This window comes from Anopheles funestus, chromosome 3RL (genome assembly GCF_943734845.2).
Source record: "Anopheles funestus chromosome 3RL, idAnoFuneDA-416_04, whole genome shotgun sequence".
Classification (NCBI taxonomy): domain Eukaryota; kingdom Metazoa; phylum Arthropoda; class Insecta; order Diptera; family Culicidae; genus Anopheles; species Anopheles funestus.
The window spans coordinates 17,823,342-17,838,969 of record NC_064599.1 but is presented as its reverse complement, the minus strand read 5'-3'; the positions used below and the strand labels follow the sequence as shown (position 1 = coordinate 17,838,969).

Here is a 15,628-nt window from a genome sequence, read left to right as displayed (position 1 = left end):
GATTAGCTAAAAGTTTTAAGTATTAAATTTTGTAAGTAAGTCTGTCACGTAATGGAATGTCATTCCCAACAAAAATATCTCCTGGTTTCAGCTTTAGGACAAGGAAAAAATAAAAGTTTGAAAAAAAAAATAGGAAGGAGTTAATAATAGCTAATCCTATGTAGTTTCCAAAGTATTTCAAATATCGTTGAGCACGTCCTTTGAACAATATAAACCCTTTTACCAATCACAAGGATTAAGTGAAATAGGTGCATTTTTAATTAAACAATATTCCATTAACAAAAAACAAAGAATTTTATACTCCTCAAAAACCGATCAAAACGGGAAAACTTTTACACAGATGTAACTTTTACCCAACCCAATTAAAAGCAAAATTGCTACATTTTTACCACTCAGCAGTATACCGCACGGTTGCAGCAAACGTTGTATGCACATTGCAATTTAAATCAAAAGGCTGCTTTGATGTAAACGTTTCTGTCTTGCCATTTGCTGTCAGCGTTCGGTTGCGTTTCCTGCTGACTGAAGCTTAAAGTTCTTCTGGGACATAGTTGGACCGCATTGGACTGTTCGTCTTTTGGTAGTCAAGCAGAGAATGGTTGTCATCTGTGAAGCTGTTACAGTTGACCTAGTTGGTAGGTTATATGGGATTGAAGGATTCGACATGTATGAATATGAATGGGTATGGGTAAAAGGATGTTGTTCGATTGAATGCGATTGGATTGGAGGCAGGAAGTTTAGCAACTCATTTCCAATGAAGATTTTTAATGTCTAAGTTATTGTAACTATTGGTTTTATTTGTGTCACACACATTGAAAAGAAGATTCTATTAGAATATTGCATTAATGATGCTTTTCCTTTTTGGAGAATTGATCATGTCTCAATCATACGCATAGAGAGCGAGAGAGAAGAAAACAACAGATGAACAATGAGTAGATTAAAGAAGCTTTTTTGAAACTCGAACGAATTTCTTTCCAGTCTCTCCGTACCATATTGGCTAACAGTACCCTTGCTGATTGTGTCACATAGCATCGACCGTATCATTGAACGAGTAGTGCAAACGAAAATTGTGAGCTTTTTTGTTTAAATATTTGGACAATACCTGAATTTCCTACGGGGCTTTTCGGTGTGTATGTGTGTGTGTAAGGATACGAGTGTTGTATGTTTTCGATCGCTCCATGTTTCACGTACGACGCGACGGTACCAATCCATTCCTGGGGGCTACATTCCGGTTCGAGTCGGAACGGTCACGAACCGAACGAGGTCTCTGTTTACATGGCGTACGTGCGAGGATTAAGGGACGTACGTTTTTTGGGGGCGAAGATTACAAATCTGCAAAACCCCTCTTTGCAAGGTTGACCCGAACATATCGGGACACCCGATGCCGGGTGGAAGGATGCGGTTATTGCTTCTCTGGTTGGTGCTTCGGGTTTAATGGGTTCCAATACCGAAGTGGGGCTCATATCCCATTCCTTCACATAGAGTGACAACATCTATGGAGCAACAGAGTTGGTACCAAAATTTTGCTACCTGTCAAACGAAAAGTGCCAACGGGGAGGCATTTTTGTGGTTCGACTTTTAATTAGCTGCATCGAAGGTGAACTGATTCGGATTCGGGACGGAAAGCAGCCAACAAATTTCTATCTTTTGTCTGGGTGTTTCGGAACCGAATTCGGAAACGTGAAAACCATGCCGATGGCAGAGATCCGTACCGGTGGTTAATGTTATCACAACTGGTTCAATTGAATTTTGCTCAGCCACAAACAGGCCGCTTGGGTATGTTGATGAGTTCATTAGAGCACCGACTGGTTGAAAGGGGCGCAAGGTTTTGTTTCTTTGTTCGGGCGAAAAGGTTTGCCTACCGGGTCTGCCCGACGATGGTTGAAGAATCGTGAGGTTTCGTATGGATGCATAAAATATGTTTTGTTGTTTCAAACACCAACACGAAGAAGATATTAAGGAAAGGTTTCCGGTATGGTTACTGTCACAGGTGGAATAGAAAATCTGAGTTTCCAACTTACGACTTACGGTTTTAATTTGAAATTGATAGGCCTGACTATCTACTTATTTCATGTTGTCAACACACGTGATTCGACAAAACAAAAAAGAAGTTTCGTTAATTTTTGTTTTTTTTTATTATTTTTTTTATTAACATGTAAAAATATCTGTTCAATATAACATCAAGCACTAATTTTATAAAAAAAGTAGTAAACAATTAATTTAAATAATTTAGAAGTAGCATAAACAAGATTGTAAGTAAACAATAAATTACTTACAACAATCAAACAAATCTGTACTAAATTTTGTAAATTTTATCAAAAATTAAAAAAAAAAATCAATTTTACCAAAAAAAAAAAACTTCAATAGAAAGAAATATCACTGCCAACTATTTGAAAGAAGATTTGAAAACAATCAAACATAACAGTTATTATCTCTTTTCCAGTATGAATAAGAATCAGATAAACAGCTTTACGTAGTGCTGAAGATCACTTGGTAGAATGGTCCATTCAATATTTATCTGCTTCCCTACCGCCTAATCTTCCACATAAACGAACAATTACGTTATATCTTAAACACTCATACAAATCATTAAAAAACACGCTGCACAACAGCGCCGTACAAGCCGCCATTCGTATGGCCACCTCTTATCGCCTTAACAACACGTTCGTCCTTTACTGCCATCCGTAGCCGTAGCTGGTTTAAAAGCGCTAAATTACTGCATGGCGCCACAACGGAGTGACGATGTTTACCGTATTTCAAGACACTATTCCCCCGGCTTTCCCCTTCCGTTTGGTTCTTTTCTCAACATTTTTCCACTTTCGTCGCCCGGAACGAACGGATTCAAGGCGGAGATTTGGAGCGTATGTAAGGTGAAGTCAGGTAAGCGACGCTTGCAACGTGTACGCCCACGACACCAACGCCCAACAGGAACTAATCTTAGCCGGTAAAAGTGCCGGTAAAGGGTATGGTAACAGTAACGCCAATGGGCTAAGGATATCATCATGTGTAGCATAAATGAGCAAATAGAAACGGAGGTACCACCCATTAGTACCCATTCGAGGCGCCTCCACGACAGGGATGGCCAAGCTAAAAGCTAACAGCACACGTATACATGTATGTGAATATGTTGGTTCCGGTATTCTCCCTCCATTCCCTCGCTTTCTATCTCTTTAACTCCTTCATCCAATCTGGTTGGGATGCTTTTTAAGCCTGCAGGAACTGTTTTTCATTCTTGCCCAGCACGTGTGTGTAGGACATACAAGGACTAAAAGCAATTGCAACATGCAATTTGTATGCGATAATGTATCGTTGAATCGCATGTTTCCTCGATTTCTGCGTCGGTTCCTTACGGCTCCAAAATGTACCCCTGCCCTCCCCCCCCCCCCCCCCCCCCAATGACAACACAGCCACCTAGATAGGATATGTCGAACTCTGCTCGGTAAAGATCGTGACCTACAGCAAGCATGGTCTCTTATAGCGTACGGGAAAGGACGTATGGATGTGGCAGTGTAAAATGGCAAAATGCTTGCTTGGAAGCAATGGTTGGCTTTTTTTGCGGGTTTGACTACCATTTTGTTACCTATTCGATGTCGGGTGTCATATTCTCATGGCCAATGGCACTTTTAGCAGTGCGGAATAATCCCGTTCCCCTTCTGCTGTAGGTGGGGATGTCTATCCGAAACATGAAAGCAGAACATGATAGAGCTTTTATGAAGTTGGGAAAAAAGTATTTGTTTTAGTGGGAATGATATCCAATTTGTTGTAACGTTGAGACGTTGCTCTGTTTAAAAGTTTGCTCTATGGGTTCTAATCTGATTAGATAATACTTTAGTTTACTAATCTTTTTTAATGGAAATATTAAAACTTTGTTTTTATTTATCGTTTTGTATTGAACAATTTTGTAAATTAATATTTTTAATAATCTATTTTAAGATCAATTTATGATTTTATTCATTTGCTTACTAAATTATTAATTTAGCAATACAGCCTAGCCGTTCTTTATGAATAAAAAAAAATTATTATTTTAATTACCGGTTTTTTAGACTTTTGGTTGTTTTTTATAATTATTTTCTATTTTTACTTTAGCCAGCCTTCTATCCTGGAATTTACAGATCAATCTAAATATTTTTTATAATTATGTTTTTCTACACGCTCGTCTATCAGCATGATCAAAAGAATATTTTCAAAAGGCACGCTACAAATACAACGAATGATGTTAAACGATATGCTAGCTAGACAGGATAGAATTTAGGTTCATTACGCTGGCACATGAATGCGATCCAATGAATCCACTAGCGGAAGCATAATTGAACAAATTGTTTGCAAGTGCATGAAAGAGGCACGCATGAACCATATTCTGAGCACTTTAGAATATTTTTATGTAAAGATTTGTTATATTTGTTTCATGTACATAATCAATAGCAAAAATATGTTAGTATTCACTTAATTTATCATCAGTTCAATTGCTTATAAACGTTACTTAGCTGCCTAAGCTATGGAAGCAGTTTGCGCCACGTATACAAAAGAAAATTTATATAATGTTTCATTATAATGTTTCAAAATCATTGCTGTGGTAAAAGAAAATTTTGAACCAACTCAACTGTTGCATCATTTTGACTCTATCGATCGATAAAGTGCTAGTGAGAGATAATTCTTCCCGATTCTTTGCCGGGACCGTTTCTACTATCTACATCACTGGAACTATTCTTTTCGCCTGGACTTGCTCGGAAAAGCTTTCCGGGCGCACACTAGCGGTTGTTGCTTCTTCCGGCTGTGCTGCCGGCTGGTGTAATTATTATTTTGCGGGGAAAACCCCACCAATACTGGGGTGTGATTTCCTCCCGATTAGGATGCTTCAGTAGGTACCGGGAGCAACAACTGTGAGCAACACACCAAAACCGGTAAATCAATTCGCCAAAAACCAAATAAACACCAGACAATGATGAAGTAATTGGATCCGGCCGGAATCGTTCGAGCCAGTACGGAAAAGAGGTTCAACGTGCCAAACATATTGCTTGGGTGCTGCCACTAACGCGCGATCGATCTGGAGTGTTGTTTTGTGTGCGTGAAGCTTTTCTTTCGTTTTTCTTGTTAATGCATTGTTTTCCTTTTCTTATTTCACACCAAAGGTAAGGGGTGAAACAAAATACAAAAAAAAACCCGGTAGAATTACATGAGCTCGTGCCCGGATGGAACCCGGGCACTGAGAGCCCGTGGGCAAAACTGTCCACCGGTAATAATTCTTTTCTTTCGGCTGCTGGGAAAATGAATGCTTAATGAGCTAGCAAACTGCGAGTTGGGCAGGATGAGTAAAAATAACAACTGGGCGGGTGGGTAGTGGGGAAAGCTTTCCAGTGCGTACGGTGGGTGTCAAAACAATCTAAAATGCAAATTAACTCACCTCGTATTTTGTCGGTGCGCTGGGAATAGAGCGCCGAATAGAGTTACTTCTGGGGTTTTGGTGGGGTTGGTTTTCTTTTCGCTAAGATATGCTTTAGTTTTCTGCGCCACCCTCCCCCAAAAAGTGTCTCAAAGCCACCGGGTGAAAGATTGTATCGGGAGTCAAAATGTAACAAAAGCTTGCTTCCCAACTATGTACGCTCATAAGCGAAGGAAATGAAAACGAGAAAAAAAAATCTTCATTTATCAACAACAGCAGTAAAGTTGGTAAGTAGCTTGAGGTTAATCATCCTTTCACCGGTTGCTTGAGATTGCGCAAAGTTCCCGCCACCGTTGACGCCGTCATTAAGTTTTATGGACCCTGTTCCTTCCCCCACCCGTTTGGCTTAAGGTGCAGGTATTCTTTTTTTTCGGTGGTGTTCAATAATTCGTTATGCTTTCACCGAACAATGACAGAAATTATGTTTTGGACGCACAGATGGTTCGCTGGTACGCGATTTATTGACTGTCGTTTTCCGGATGAATGAATAAGATTGAAATTAATGGTACGGTTTAAAACTAAAACCGCTTTTCAAAAAACATGAAAAATAAAAAAAATACTGTTTTAGTTTTTAATTATACGTTTCTACATAAGATAATTATAAGCCATATAAAATGTTTCCGCAAATTGTAAAATTTTTAGATTAATTTTAGCAGTAAATGTGGTACGACTTCTAATCGCGCGCTTTCCTAAAATATTTATCTGAAATAAGTCATGTAGTTTGAACCGAACATAAATAAATGTAAATCAATAATTATGGCCAAATAAAGTTGCCATTGACTATGTAGCCATCAGCAAATGGTCAGTTCTAAAAATCGAATTTAATTACTATATCCACTAAATAATTATAACGATCATGGTGATACGTAAAAATAAATTTCTAGATAATTATCGACATAGTCAACATAAGTCGACTTCGGATACTAAGTCTCTGGTGTGGTGTACCTATTAAAATTTAAAATGTCACCCAAAGTTTATCTACTTAGAAAAACTGTAGGATTTTTTCTTTGACCGTTACAGTAGAAAGACATAAGTTATATTAGTCCCATAAAAAAGTAGTTTAAATAACTTTTTTCTATACAAAGTCGTGACGCATGACTTCTCTGACATTAACCCTCTACTACTAACACTTTTGCTATAAAATAAAGCCTACATTTCATTTTGATTTATACCGATGTGGGTGTTATCTTCAGTGACATCACAACCGCCATCTTTCCACCTTCGCTGAGTTATAGTGGAATTTACCGTAACTTTAACTAGTCATTGTGTCTGAGGTGACACTATGTATTATACGTGAATCTCCTAGTCCCGTGTCACAAATGCGCAGCACTGATCTTGCCTGCCTGCTTATCTTATCAGCTTCCCGGCTGTGTCAGGTGTACCGCCTGCTGGTGACAACCACTCAACATTGTCCACCGAAACGCCGGAACAGGGCTCAGCCCGCAGCAGATTTCTCACGCAACCGCAATCACAAATGCGCCGTACGGTTGTGTGTAGCGGTGCGTGGTGTGGATCTTAATTAAAAGACACTTTACGGTTGGACTACTTTACTAGCAGGTGCCAATAAGTGTTCGAGTTGGAATGGTGGACACGAAACCTAGCGGTTTTTTTGGCTATTCGCGTTCAAGTCGTGGTCAGGGGGAAGTTTTCTTTTATTATGTGGATTAAATAAGGGGAGAGTTAGAGTGGAGTATTGAAAGGTATACACCCTTCTAATTTCTACCACCAGATGGAAGACCCATTCTGATCGAACGTGATCGAAGAATGATCGGGTGTTTTTTTTGCTCTCTGAACGCTTTCTATAGACAATTTTTTCGAATTTGCTGCCTTTTCTTCCTGTGCCCTTCACTCGTTTTTGCTGCTGCGTCTGCGTGTGTGTGTGTGTGTGCATATAAAAAGCTTTACTTTCTATCCAATTTTCGGAGGAAGTGGATCCGCAAAGTGTTTGGCACATCGGGATAGTTGGTATTCGACTTTTATGCCACCATTGTTACCGTTTACCGGTCGATTGAATGGTTTAAGAACTGAGGGACTGGGAACGGGATGAGGCTGAACGAAGTACGCTTGAATGGCTTAATTTTTCCTCCCATTTTTTTTCCATGCTGTACTTTTATTCCACCAACTATAATAGTTTAAAGTTTGACTGGTTGGGTAGCATTGGTGGGTACAACAACAGCAGTGATTTATACTTCTACTGAGGGGAGTAAAATTTCATTAACCCAGTTATGAGAGGAGTTTTTCGGGGTGCTGGAAGCAAACCATCACGTTTCCATCCGTTTTCGCACGTTAAAGTTGCTGAGTTGTTGCGAGCTGCAGAGTGTGATCTAAGGTGAGCCAACAGCCGGACCGCGAAATGGGTGGGAGTTGTTTGGACCACTTCGGGATAGACTTATGCTGGTCTAGTGCAACTAGTGTTTTCACCCTTTTTTTTGCAACAGGTCGTTAAGGAGGTGTTGCTTTTTTGTTTTGTTTCTGGGATTTGTTTTGTTCGTTCGGGGTTTTTTTGTGTGTGTATTTAATGCGAATGGGTGAGAATGATGGAATGTGGCGTTGCATCAATCATGATGGTGTGAGAACGGTGGCTGTACACCGATATGAATAGATCTGCAACGTGACAATGTTTTAACGGACCATTTATTCCATTTTAATGAAATGTAAATTGGTGTTTGTTTGCTAATCGTAACATAGATGCATGTTGCCAGATAAACCGGGGAACAGATGACAAACATTGATGCTGTCACAAATTAGCATGGTCTAACTAGACGGTGGCAAAATAGTAGTAAAAAATTGCACCGTTCCTCGCTTGGTTGGTTTTTATTAGCTATGAACCAAATCATTGCGTTTGGACGGCTCGAATGGCGGAAGGTGTGACAAAATATATTAAATGGTGTTATGTACAATATTATTATTGCAGATATTAAAGTAACGTGTGAAATAAAAAAGCATCTCACTGTTAGTTAACTTTCATACCGATGGTCTCGAAAGCTTGATGGGAATTAAATTGAAACAGTGATTTAGCTTCCAAGTAACACCTTGTGCGTCAAATTTTTGGGAACGGAATTATAAACCAAGCAAATTATAGCTGCACACGTGTATTAAGTCGTGTTTCAGATGTTTCAAAGCCTTAAAAGCAAGCATCGGGTCAAGGGTGTTGCATCATCGTTTCATATTGGGACGCCAGTGACCAATGCCGTTCGACTGACGACCGTTCGAAATGCGTGATGTCTACCTTGAGTTGAGTATTTTTGAAGCACCCACAGCGCACCTTGAAAGATGGGTGAGTAAAGATTTGTGTGTGAAGCTTTACAGTAGATGTAAAGTTTTCAATAAAAAAAAGTGTTAAAAAATAGTTGAAAAAGTCTCACACATGCTGTAAATTTTAGTATAAAAATGATGCATGAAAGATGTATAAGCGATAGAAAAATATATTCCCATCGATAGCAATCAGAACCGCTACATGTACACATATCACAAACGACAACTTTCGTTGTTTTCTCATTCATTTCACCAAATTATGACATGCTCGGGATGTGTGGTAATAACCTTTTCCCTTTTGCTCAATTGCCCAGCTAATGTACGTACAGCAGCACTAGTCCTGTGACTGGGTTTCGGGAAAAAACCGTTTACCCTACGTACAATTTTTCCCAATTTTCCTATCATTTCACATTTCCCCCACGTTTTTTGGGATTGGTTTGGCGTGCTGCCACTGGCTGTGGCTTTTCCCTTGTGCATTTTTACTGCCCCATTGATCGCTCTTTGTCGTGGCATGCAAATGTATGCTACTGGTGCAACCCGGAACAGCAAAAACCCCGATGTATGTAAAGACGCAAGGTTGAAATTGTAATTCCATCCGCTTTTTAATCTCATTCTGATTTCAGTATGGATTGCATCACTTGTAAAAAAAAATACACCCAGAAGGTCAGCAACTGAAAAAGCTTGCAGAAGCGCAGCAAGTACAGAAATGTTCGAATCGTATAGTACATATGATGATCAGCAGAATCACGAAGTTGTACCACGTTTAGGCGGAGGTTTTGCACTTGTGTGTAACGATGTTAATTTTTACCACACATTTTGAGCACGTATCTTTCACACCGTCACGTGCCGTTGCGGACCACTACTCTAGGCATTGACAGAGTGCAGTGCAGTAGCTGGCGACAATGCTTCCGTGTAACATTGTTGTCTGCTATTAACAACGATACGGTAAAAGGAGGTATAAATAACTGCGGTTTGTGGTAGCTAAACCGTTTGGCTTACGTTTATGATGTGAAGCTGATGAAGTTCGTGATGGTAGCCAATATTTTGACTGTCACCTTTTAATTGTCAGCAGTTTTCGATTAAATGCTGATGGTAGTTTGTTTTATGGGAAATACATGATCATTTATAGATCGCCTTTGTATTGTTCATATACTAGGAATTAAATTAAATTATCACAAGACGAGAGTATTAATAAAATAGATCGATTTTCTGGTTCTTTACTCGAATAATAGAGATTAAGAATTTTCTTAGTAACGCCATCTGCAGGAAAACAATCGAAGCATTTCTTGTTACGGTTTTTACACTCAAGTTAGTTACTTGTTTACCACAGTGTAGAATCAAGTTTTTAATTCAATATTTAAAACATGAGGTTTACGTAAGTGCCAAGCGGAATATACTTAATCTCAAACAATTCTCCTGAGTGCTTACTTTCATCTACCCAAACCCATGAAATAATGTTGGGTGTTCAGCAGAAATGTAAGAAAAAAAGGGAAAGTATGTCAGTATGTGACAGATTTACCAAACGAGTGAACTTGGTGTAACGTGCATATAATGCTAAGACGAAAAGCTTAGCTCCCAGGAAGTGCTCTTGCGCTGTCATACCCTTAACCGTGAGTTGTGGTGTATTTTTCCGTATTCCGACCAAATCGAATATGAATGTCCTGCATTCTCTCGGTCCCTAAACAACTTAGCAGAGAAAACCGTTACGATGCAAATGTGGCCTGAGGGTAACCACAAACAAACGAACTTTCGGACGGCAGTACAACCGGGCTATGGTGAATGGTGTTGGCGAAAGAGGATTGTATATTCCTGTTAAGAAAGAAAGTAAGTTCTTGCATACAGCTCCCAACCATGATGCAGTTGATGGTGCATAATACCCAAAAGGGATACTGACTAGATTTGGCTGCTAATAGTTTTGGGTCAAAACACATCATGGTGGCTTTTATGCTAACTCTGTAGAGGATGGAATCGGGAAATCACAACCACAAGTCATCTTTTGCTTCCGCAATGGAATTTGAGGAACTGATGTTTTGAAGATGTTTTTTTTTTCTTCCTATCTTCGTTGTATTATGCGAACCAATAGCATAAGTTGCGTTCACCCATTGTAACAACGCTTGGTTGCACCTTTTCCTGCCAGAGGATTTTACTTTCATCCATCATAATCTCTTGCAACGTGAAAGAAGAGCAAGACGAGCGCGAGGAAATCGCATCTTGAAAAGAATTTTCCATACGGAATCGACCGACCGAAGGGGGGGGGGGGGGGGGGGTTGTATGAAATCCGTCTGGCGGAAGTTGGGTTAATTTGAATTCGGAATTCCGTTGACAAGCCCAAATAAGTCGGTATGTCGTGGCTTTGCCTTTTATCTGCTTTCTGAGTCTTTTTATTTGAAGAATGTCGTCAGTTTTGCTCCTTCTAGTTTACTGAACGAGTTGCTTTTTTTTCTTCTTCCGGCCGGAGGAGACTTTCACGCATGGGAATGGATTGGGTTCATTCTCGTTGCGGGTCAATTTTTTGTTTGACGTTTCCTTAGCTACGTTTTTCGCTGTTCTGACGGGTTGGGAACATGGGAAGCCAACAGTATTGGAACGAATCTAGGAAGTGAAAGCGGTCGTACGGATGCGCACGGCATGGATAGTGAAATGCTTGAATTATGGTTCCTCCCTTATCCTGTATACTTTTCCAAAGGGAGACCATTTCAAAGTCGACAGGATTATGGGTTCTAAATCGGCTGATTTTAAACCACCAGACGATAAGCGGCATGAAAGAATTGCACAGTCTTGTTGATTCGTGGTAAGGGATATACTTTTTTATTTTTTTGGTCTCTCTCCGGTAGGATGTCCGGATGATTTATGGTGGTCGTTTGGTCTCCTGGTAATGGTCAATGTAAGACGACAATTTGGAACGTCGAACTGGAGCCAATGAGAAAAGGATTCGGAACCGCTTTCACCATTGAACGTACGTGATTGGATTGTATGGTTGAGCATAGAAAGTAAAAGTAATTGCAACACGAGCTCATTGGTTGGATTCTGAACATAAAAGATTAGTGAACTTTGTTTGCAGATGAATTAATTTTATAATATAGAGTCATGGAGCACAAATAATAGCCATTAATCACATGTCACCGTAGACGCGTCGTATGAAATGACGCGAGAATCATAAATAAGGCACGTATTTAACGGTTGGGTCCATCTGACACTTTTAGGTTAGCTCGAACTATTCTGTCAATTTACTGTATCTACTGAGATTTTTTCCGATAGATGGCACTCACTCAATACGAAATAAGAATCGAAGAATTCAATCGATTGGAAAGTTATGCTTTTTAATCTAGAAACATATCTTTATTAATAACATTGCAGTAGTCACCTCCACTTTCACCAAGGAATAGTTTTATGAATTCCTCTACATTTAAGCATTCCCTCCTGGGAACATCCTGAACATGGCATACGAATTTCACACTTCTTCGTTTTATGCACAACTTTCCCTGTTGCAAACGAAAACAAAAAACAACAAAAATCAATCTCATGCAATGCATGACCCACTACTGTCCAATGTAGCATTCCGGACATCTTATCCGCTATATCCTTTTTTGGTAGCTTGCTTCTTGCTCAGCAAAATCCACGAGTATAAAGAAAATATCGCAACCAGTGCACACAAAACCGGTCCCAAGAAGTTACTGTGACTTGGGTAGATGTACGGCTAGCTCAGCACGGGGTCACTGGATACACAGGAAAAAAACTCTTCAGAAAGTGAGAAATATGGTCCGCAGAAGGCAATGCCGCTGATGGTACACACAAATCAGGATGAATCATTCGGGCAAGAAACTGGAGAAGAAACTGAAGAATTGGGAGAATCGAGCACGAGACTCGTTAATCCGTATCCATAAACCTTCATCAATGGGTATGTCTTCTGAAGTTCCGAAGGCACAGTCGGAACGTTCGGACGTGCCTTGGAAGTTGTGGTAGAATGCGTCTCGATGGAGCGGAATGCAAATAACCTGCTTGTAATGCACCGTGCACCATAGTGAGATGGATGCGATGAGTAGCTAGAAAAAAGGTACAGCATGGAGTATTACCTTGTACTGATTCCGCTTGCGGTTCCCGAAATATAGGTGCCTGTCCCGTAGCTTTTGGTTAGCCACTGCTGTTTTGGCTGCAAGTTTCAAAACACATATTTATCTTCAGAAAGAAGAGGTAACTCTTCCGCAAACTAATCACTTTCCACTTTATTGTGCCTTTTAAGCCACTCTTTTGTACTTTTTTTAACTCGTAACACTACATTTATGTATATTTTGAATACATTAAAACATATTTACAACGCACACTTTTTTTTGCTGCAAGAATGAATGCATAAATTTAGCTCACTGGATCACGCTAATTAAATCGAACTAAATTCCAGCACGAGCCAATCCTACCGACCCATCATCCATCTTCCTACACTTGAAACGTAGACACCACGGAAACAATAGCACAGATTCGGTAGATTATTATGCCGCGCATTTTACGTTGAAGCCGCATTTTACGGTGAAGATTTCGTATAATCCACCATCTTCCTCGCACCCAGATACCGGTCAACTGGTTACACTGGTACAACTATCACCTGGTTCTAGCTTACCGCTTCCGTTCGCTTCTTAGCAATAGCATAATAACATAAGAAAACCCGTCGGTTCAATTCTCTTATTTCCCCCCCTTCCCCGCCTCCCCCCGCGGTGTGAACCCCGGGCAAAGGGTAGGTTCTGTTGCCACTCACGTATGCTTCTCATGCGCGCGTACATCTTGATGTAATTATTTCGATTCCGGAAGCTCATAATTGCCGTACTCAAAGCGTGGTACAGCGGGTATGTGTCGGGTTTGGTTACCGGCACGGGGAATTCCTTCTCTTCTCTGCACGGCCAAATTCGATAAGCTCACTTGCAGTCGGTAACATGGACAAATGGGAGGTACAGGAATGGGTAAGGTGCAATCAAAACTTCCTCCAAGAAAGGTGGCGAAGGAACTCGGGATGAATTGGTTCTCTTTTTTCTTCTCGTCTGCAAGTGTGCTCGGTGTGTTTTGTTGGCAGGTAGAGGAGAGGGTGTTTTCATGCTTAATGAAGTTTGAAGTCTTTCGTTCTTTCGGGTCGTGCACGAAACGGAGGATTGATTGGAAATATAATGAACTTAAAACTAGCAGAGAAAGAAAATTCTCTCCACATCGTGCATCGGAATCTGGTGATTTGTTTGTTATTATTTTTGGGACTCAATGTAAGACTTTTTAAGGAAACTTTTGTGTGGTTTTATACCAGAAAACACCAGCGTTTTTTACAACATCGAACACCTGTGTCCTTCAAACATGTGTGTTTTGTGTATATGAGTGGTTCGTACGGAGGTGAGTCAATGGGTGACATACAGATCTTATCGAACCCTGCCGTTCGCCTACACAACTCCTCATATAATAACCCGTTTCTGTGTACAAACTTTTCGAAATAACACGTTAGCAAACACCACCAACACCAGCGGAGCTTATCGAATAGAATGGCACCACAACACCGTGCAAGAAAACGACCTATTCATTAGCATTACTTTACATTCTTGTTCTTTTGAAACTTCTGTATCTACTGCTACTGCTGTGCACAATATTATCCATTTCTTTTACTTTTAAATATGTAACAGAAAGTATATTTGAGCATAATGCAACAAAGCGGAATGCTTCTTCTTTCGTCTAATACCCTTTAAATTTCATACACTGCCCTGTCCAGCTGCTACGGACAGATTGTTTATTGAACAGCTGGTTTGGTAATTAGAGTGTGAAACCAGGTCCCCAATATACTCTCGTTTCGCATTCATTTGTTTCCCCCGTTTTTGTTTTGCATCCCTTGCACCAAAAAGGGCAGCAGCATATTCTGCATTTCCTAGGTAATGTTGATGCAGCTTCCCTATTCGGTTTTTTTTCGTGTAACAGAATTAATGAGTTTAATTTATACGGTGCGTTGTTCGTAAGGGAAGTGGGTTTTTTTATTATTAGCTACCAACGTATGTACCCGATCTGTTTGCTTCACAAAACCAATTCGCAAATGCTCATTTGCACTTGCTTTCTTTTTTTTATACATTCTATTTATCAAACTTTGTACCAACGGATGCGCTGGGGTTTTATTCTAATTTGCACGCGCGTGCTTACACGATTCGTCATCACACGGGGCTGTGCCCATGCCGCCGAGCAGGGAATAAAAAAACACAAAAACAAATCGAATCAACATTCATACATCAACGCAAACGCACTCACACTGAAACCAGCAACGGTATGGCCCGGGGAATTGCAAATAAGATAGCACTCCCAGTGTTGTTAGCACAACGTAGAAAAAAATAAATTAAAACCACGATCCCGTCTCGCGCATACCGAGCGACAAGGTCTCTATATACACTATGGGCTTTGTCGCATTTGCGTATCGGTAACACTTCGGAGCGAACGCGTGGCGTACGTGGCTTGCGTAGTGCGCGACCGGCTGAAAACTGACGGCGCAGATGGCGCACACACTGCGGGCTGGTATGCAATTGATCAGCTTCAAAGTGAGACAAAATGAAGAGAGAGAGAGAGAGAGAAAGCGAGAAAGAGAGCAAGAATGATACAGGTTGATCACTGTAAAGAGTACGGGGTGGTATTTTTTTTTGGTAGAGGGTACGCACCTAGCGGTATCTTGCACCAACCGGTTTGTTTTTCCTTCTTTCCTTTATGCGTAACCTTAGGGTGGTTGTGTCTGACTGGGGTGGCTAGAGAGCCCACAACCCTCAACAGGTGAGAGCCGATGAGAGTGAGAAAGCAGGTGAGCAAAGGTTTTGGTACAGACGGTGACGTCACCGTTTAGCGGTGGCTCCCCTTCTGCAAGTGGGTTGACTGTAAAGTTATTGGACCAGAAACGTTTGATGTGTGTTTTAATTTTTTTTAATTTGATGATTTTATTTA

General features: G+C 40.4%; 1 protein-coding gene across 3 annotated transcripts in view; it reads right to left on the bottom strand.

Moving 5' to 3' along the window:
* LOC125767998 (myb-like protein A) overlaps window positions 1-15,182 on the bottom strand; it is an 85,831-nt gene extending 70,649 nt beyond the window's left edge. Inside the window, exons 1-2 of one of the 3 annotated variants that reach the window (XM_049435075.1) lie at window positions 14,947-15,182; window positions 12,766-13,023 (exon numbers count right to left, since the gene is read on the bottom strand). The gene's annotated coding sequence lies outside the window, so the exon portion shown is untranslated. Of the gene's footprint in view, window positions 1-12,765; window positions 13,383-14,946 lie in introns of those variants that run through there. The other 2 variants (XM_049435073.1, XM_049435074.1) reach the window with 2 other exon arrangements.
* Window positions 15,183-15,628: the final 446 nt, after the last annotated feature.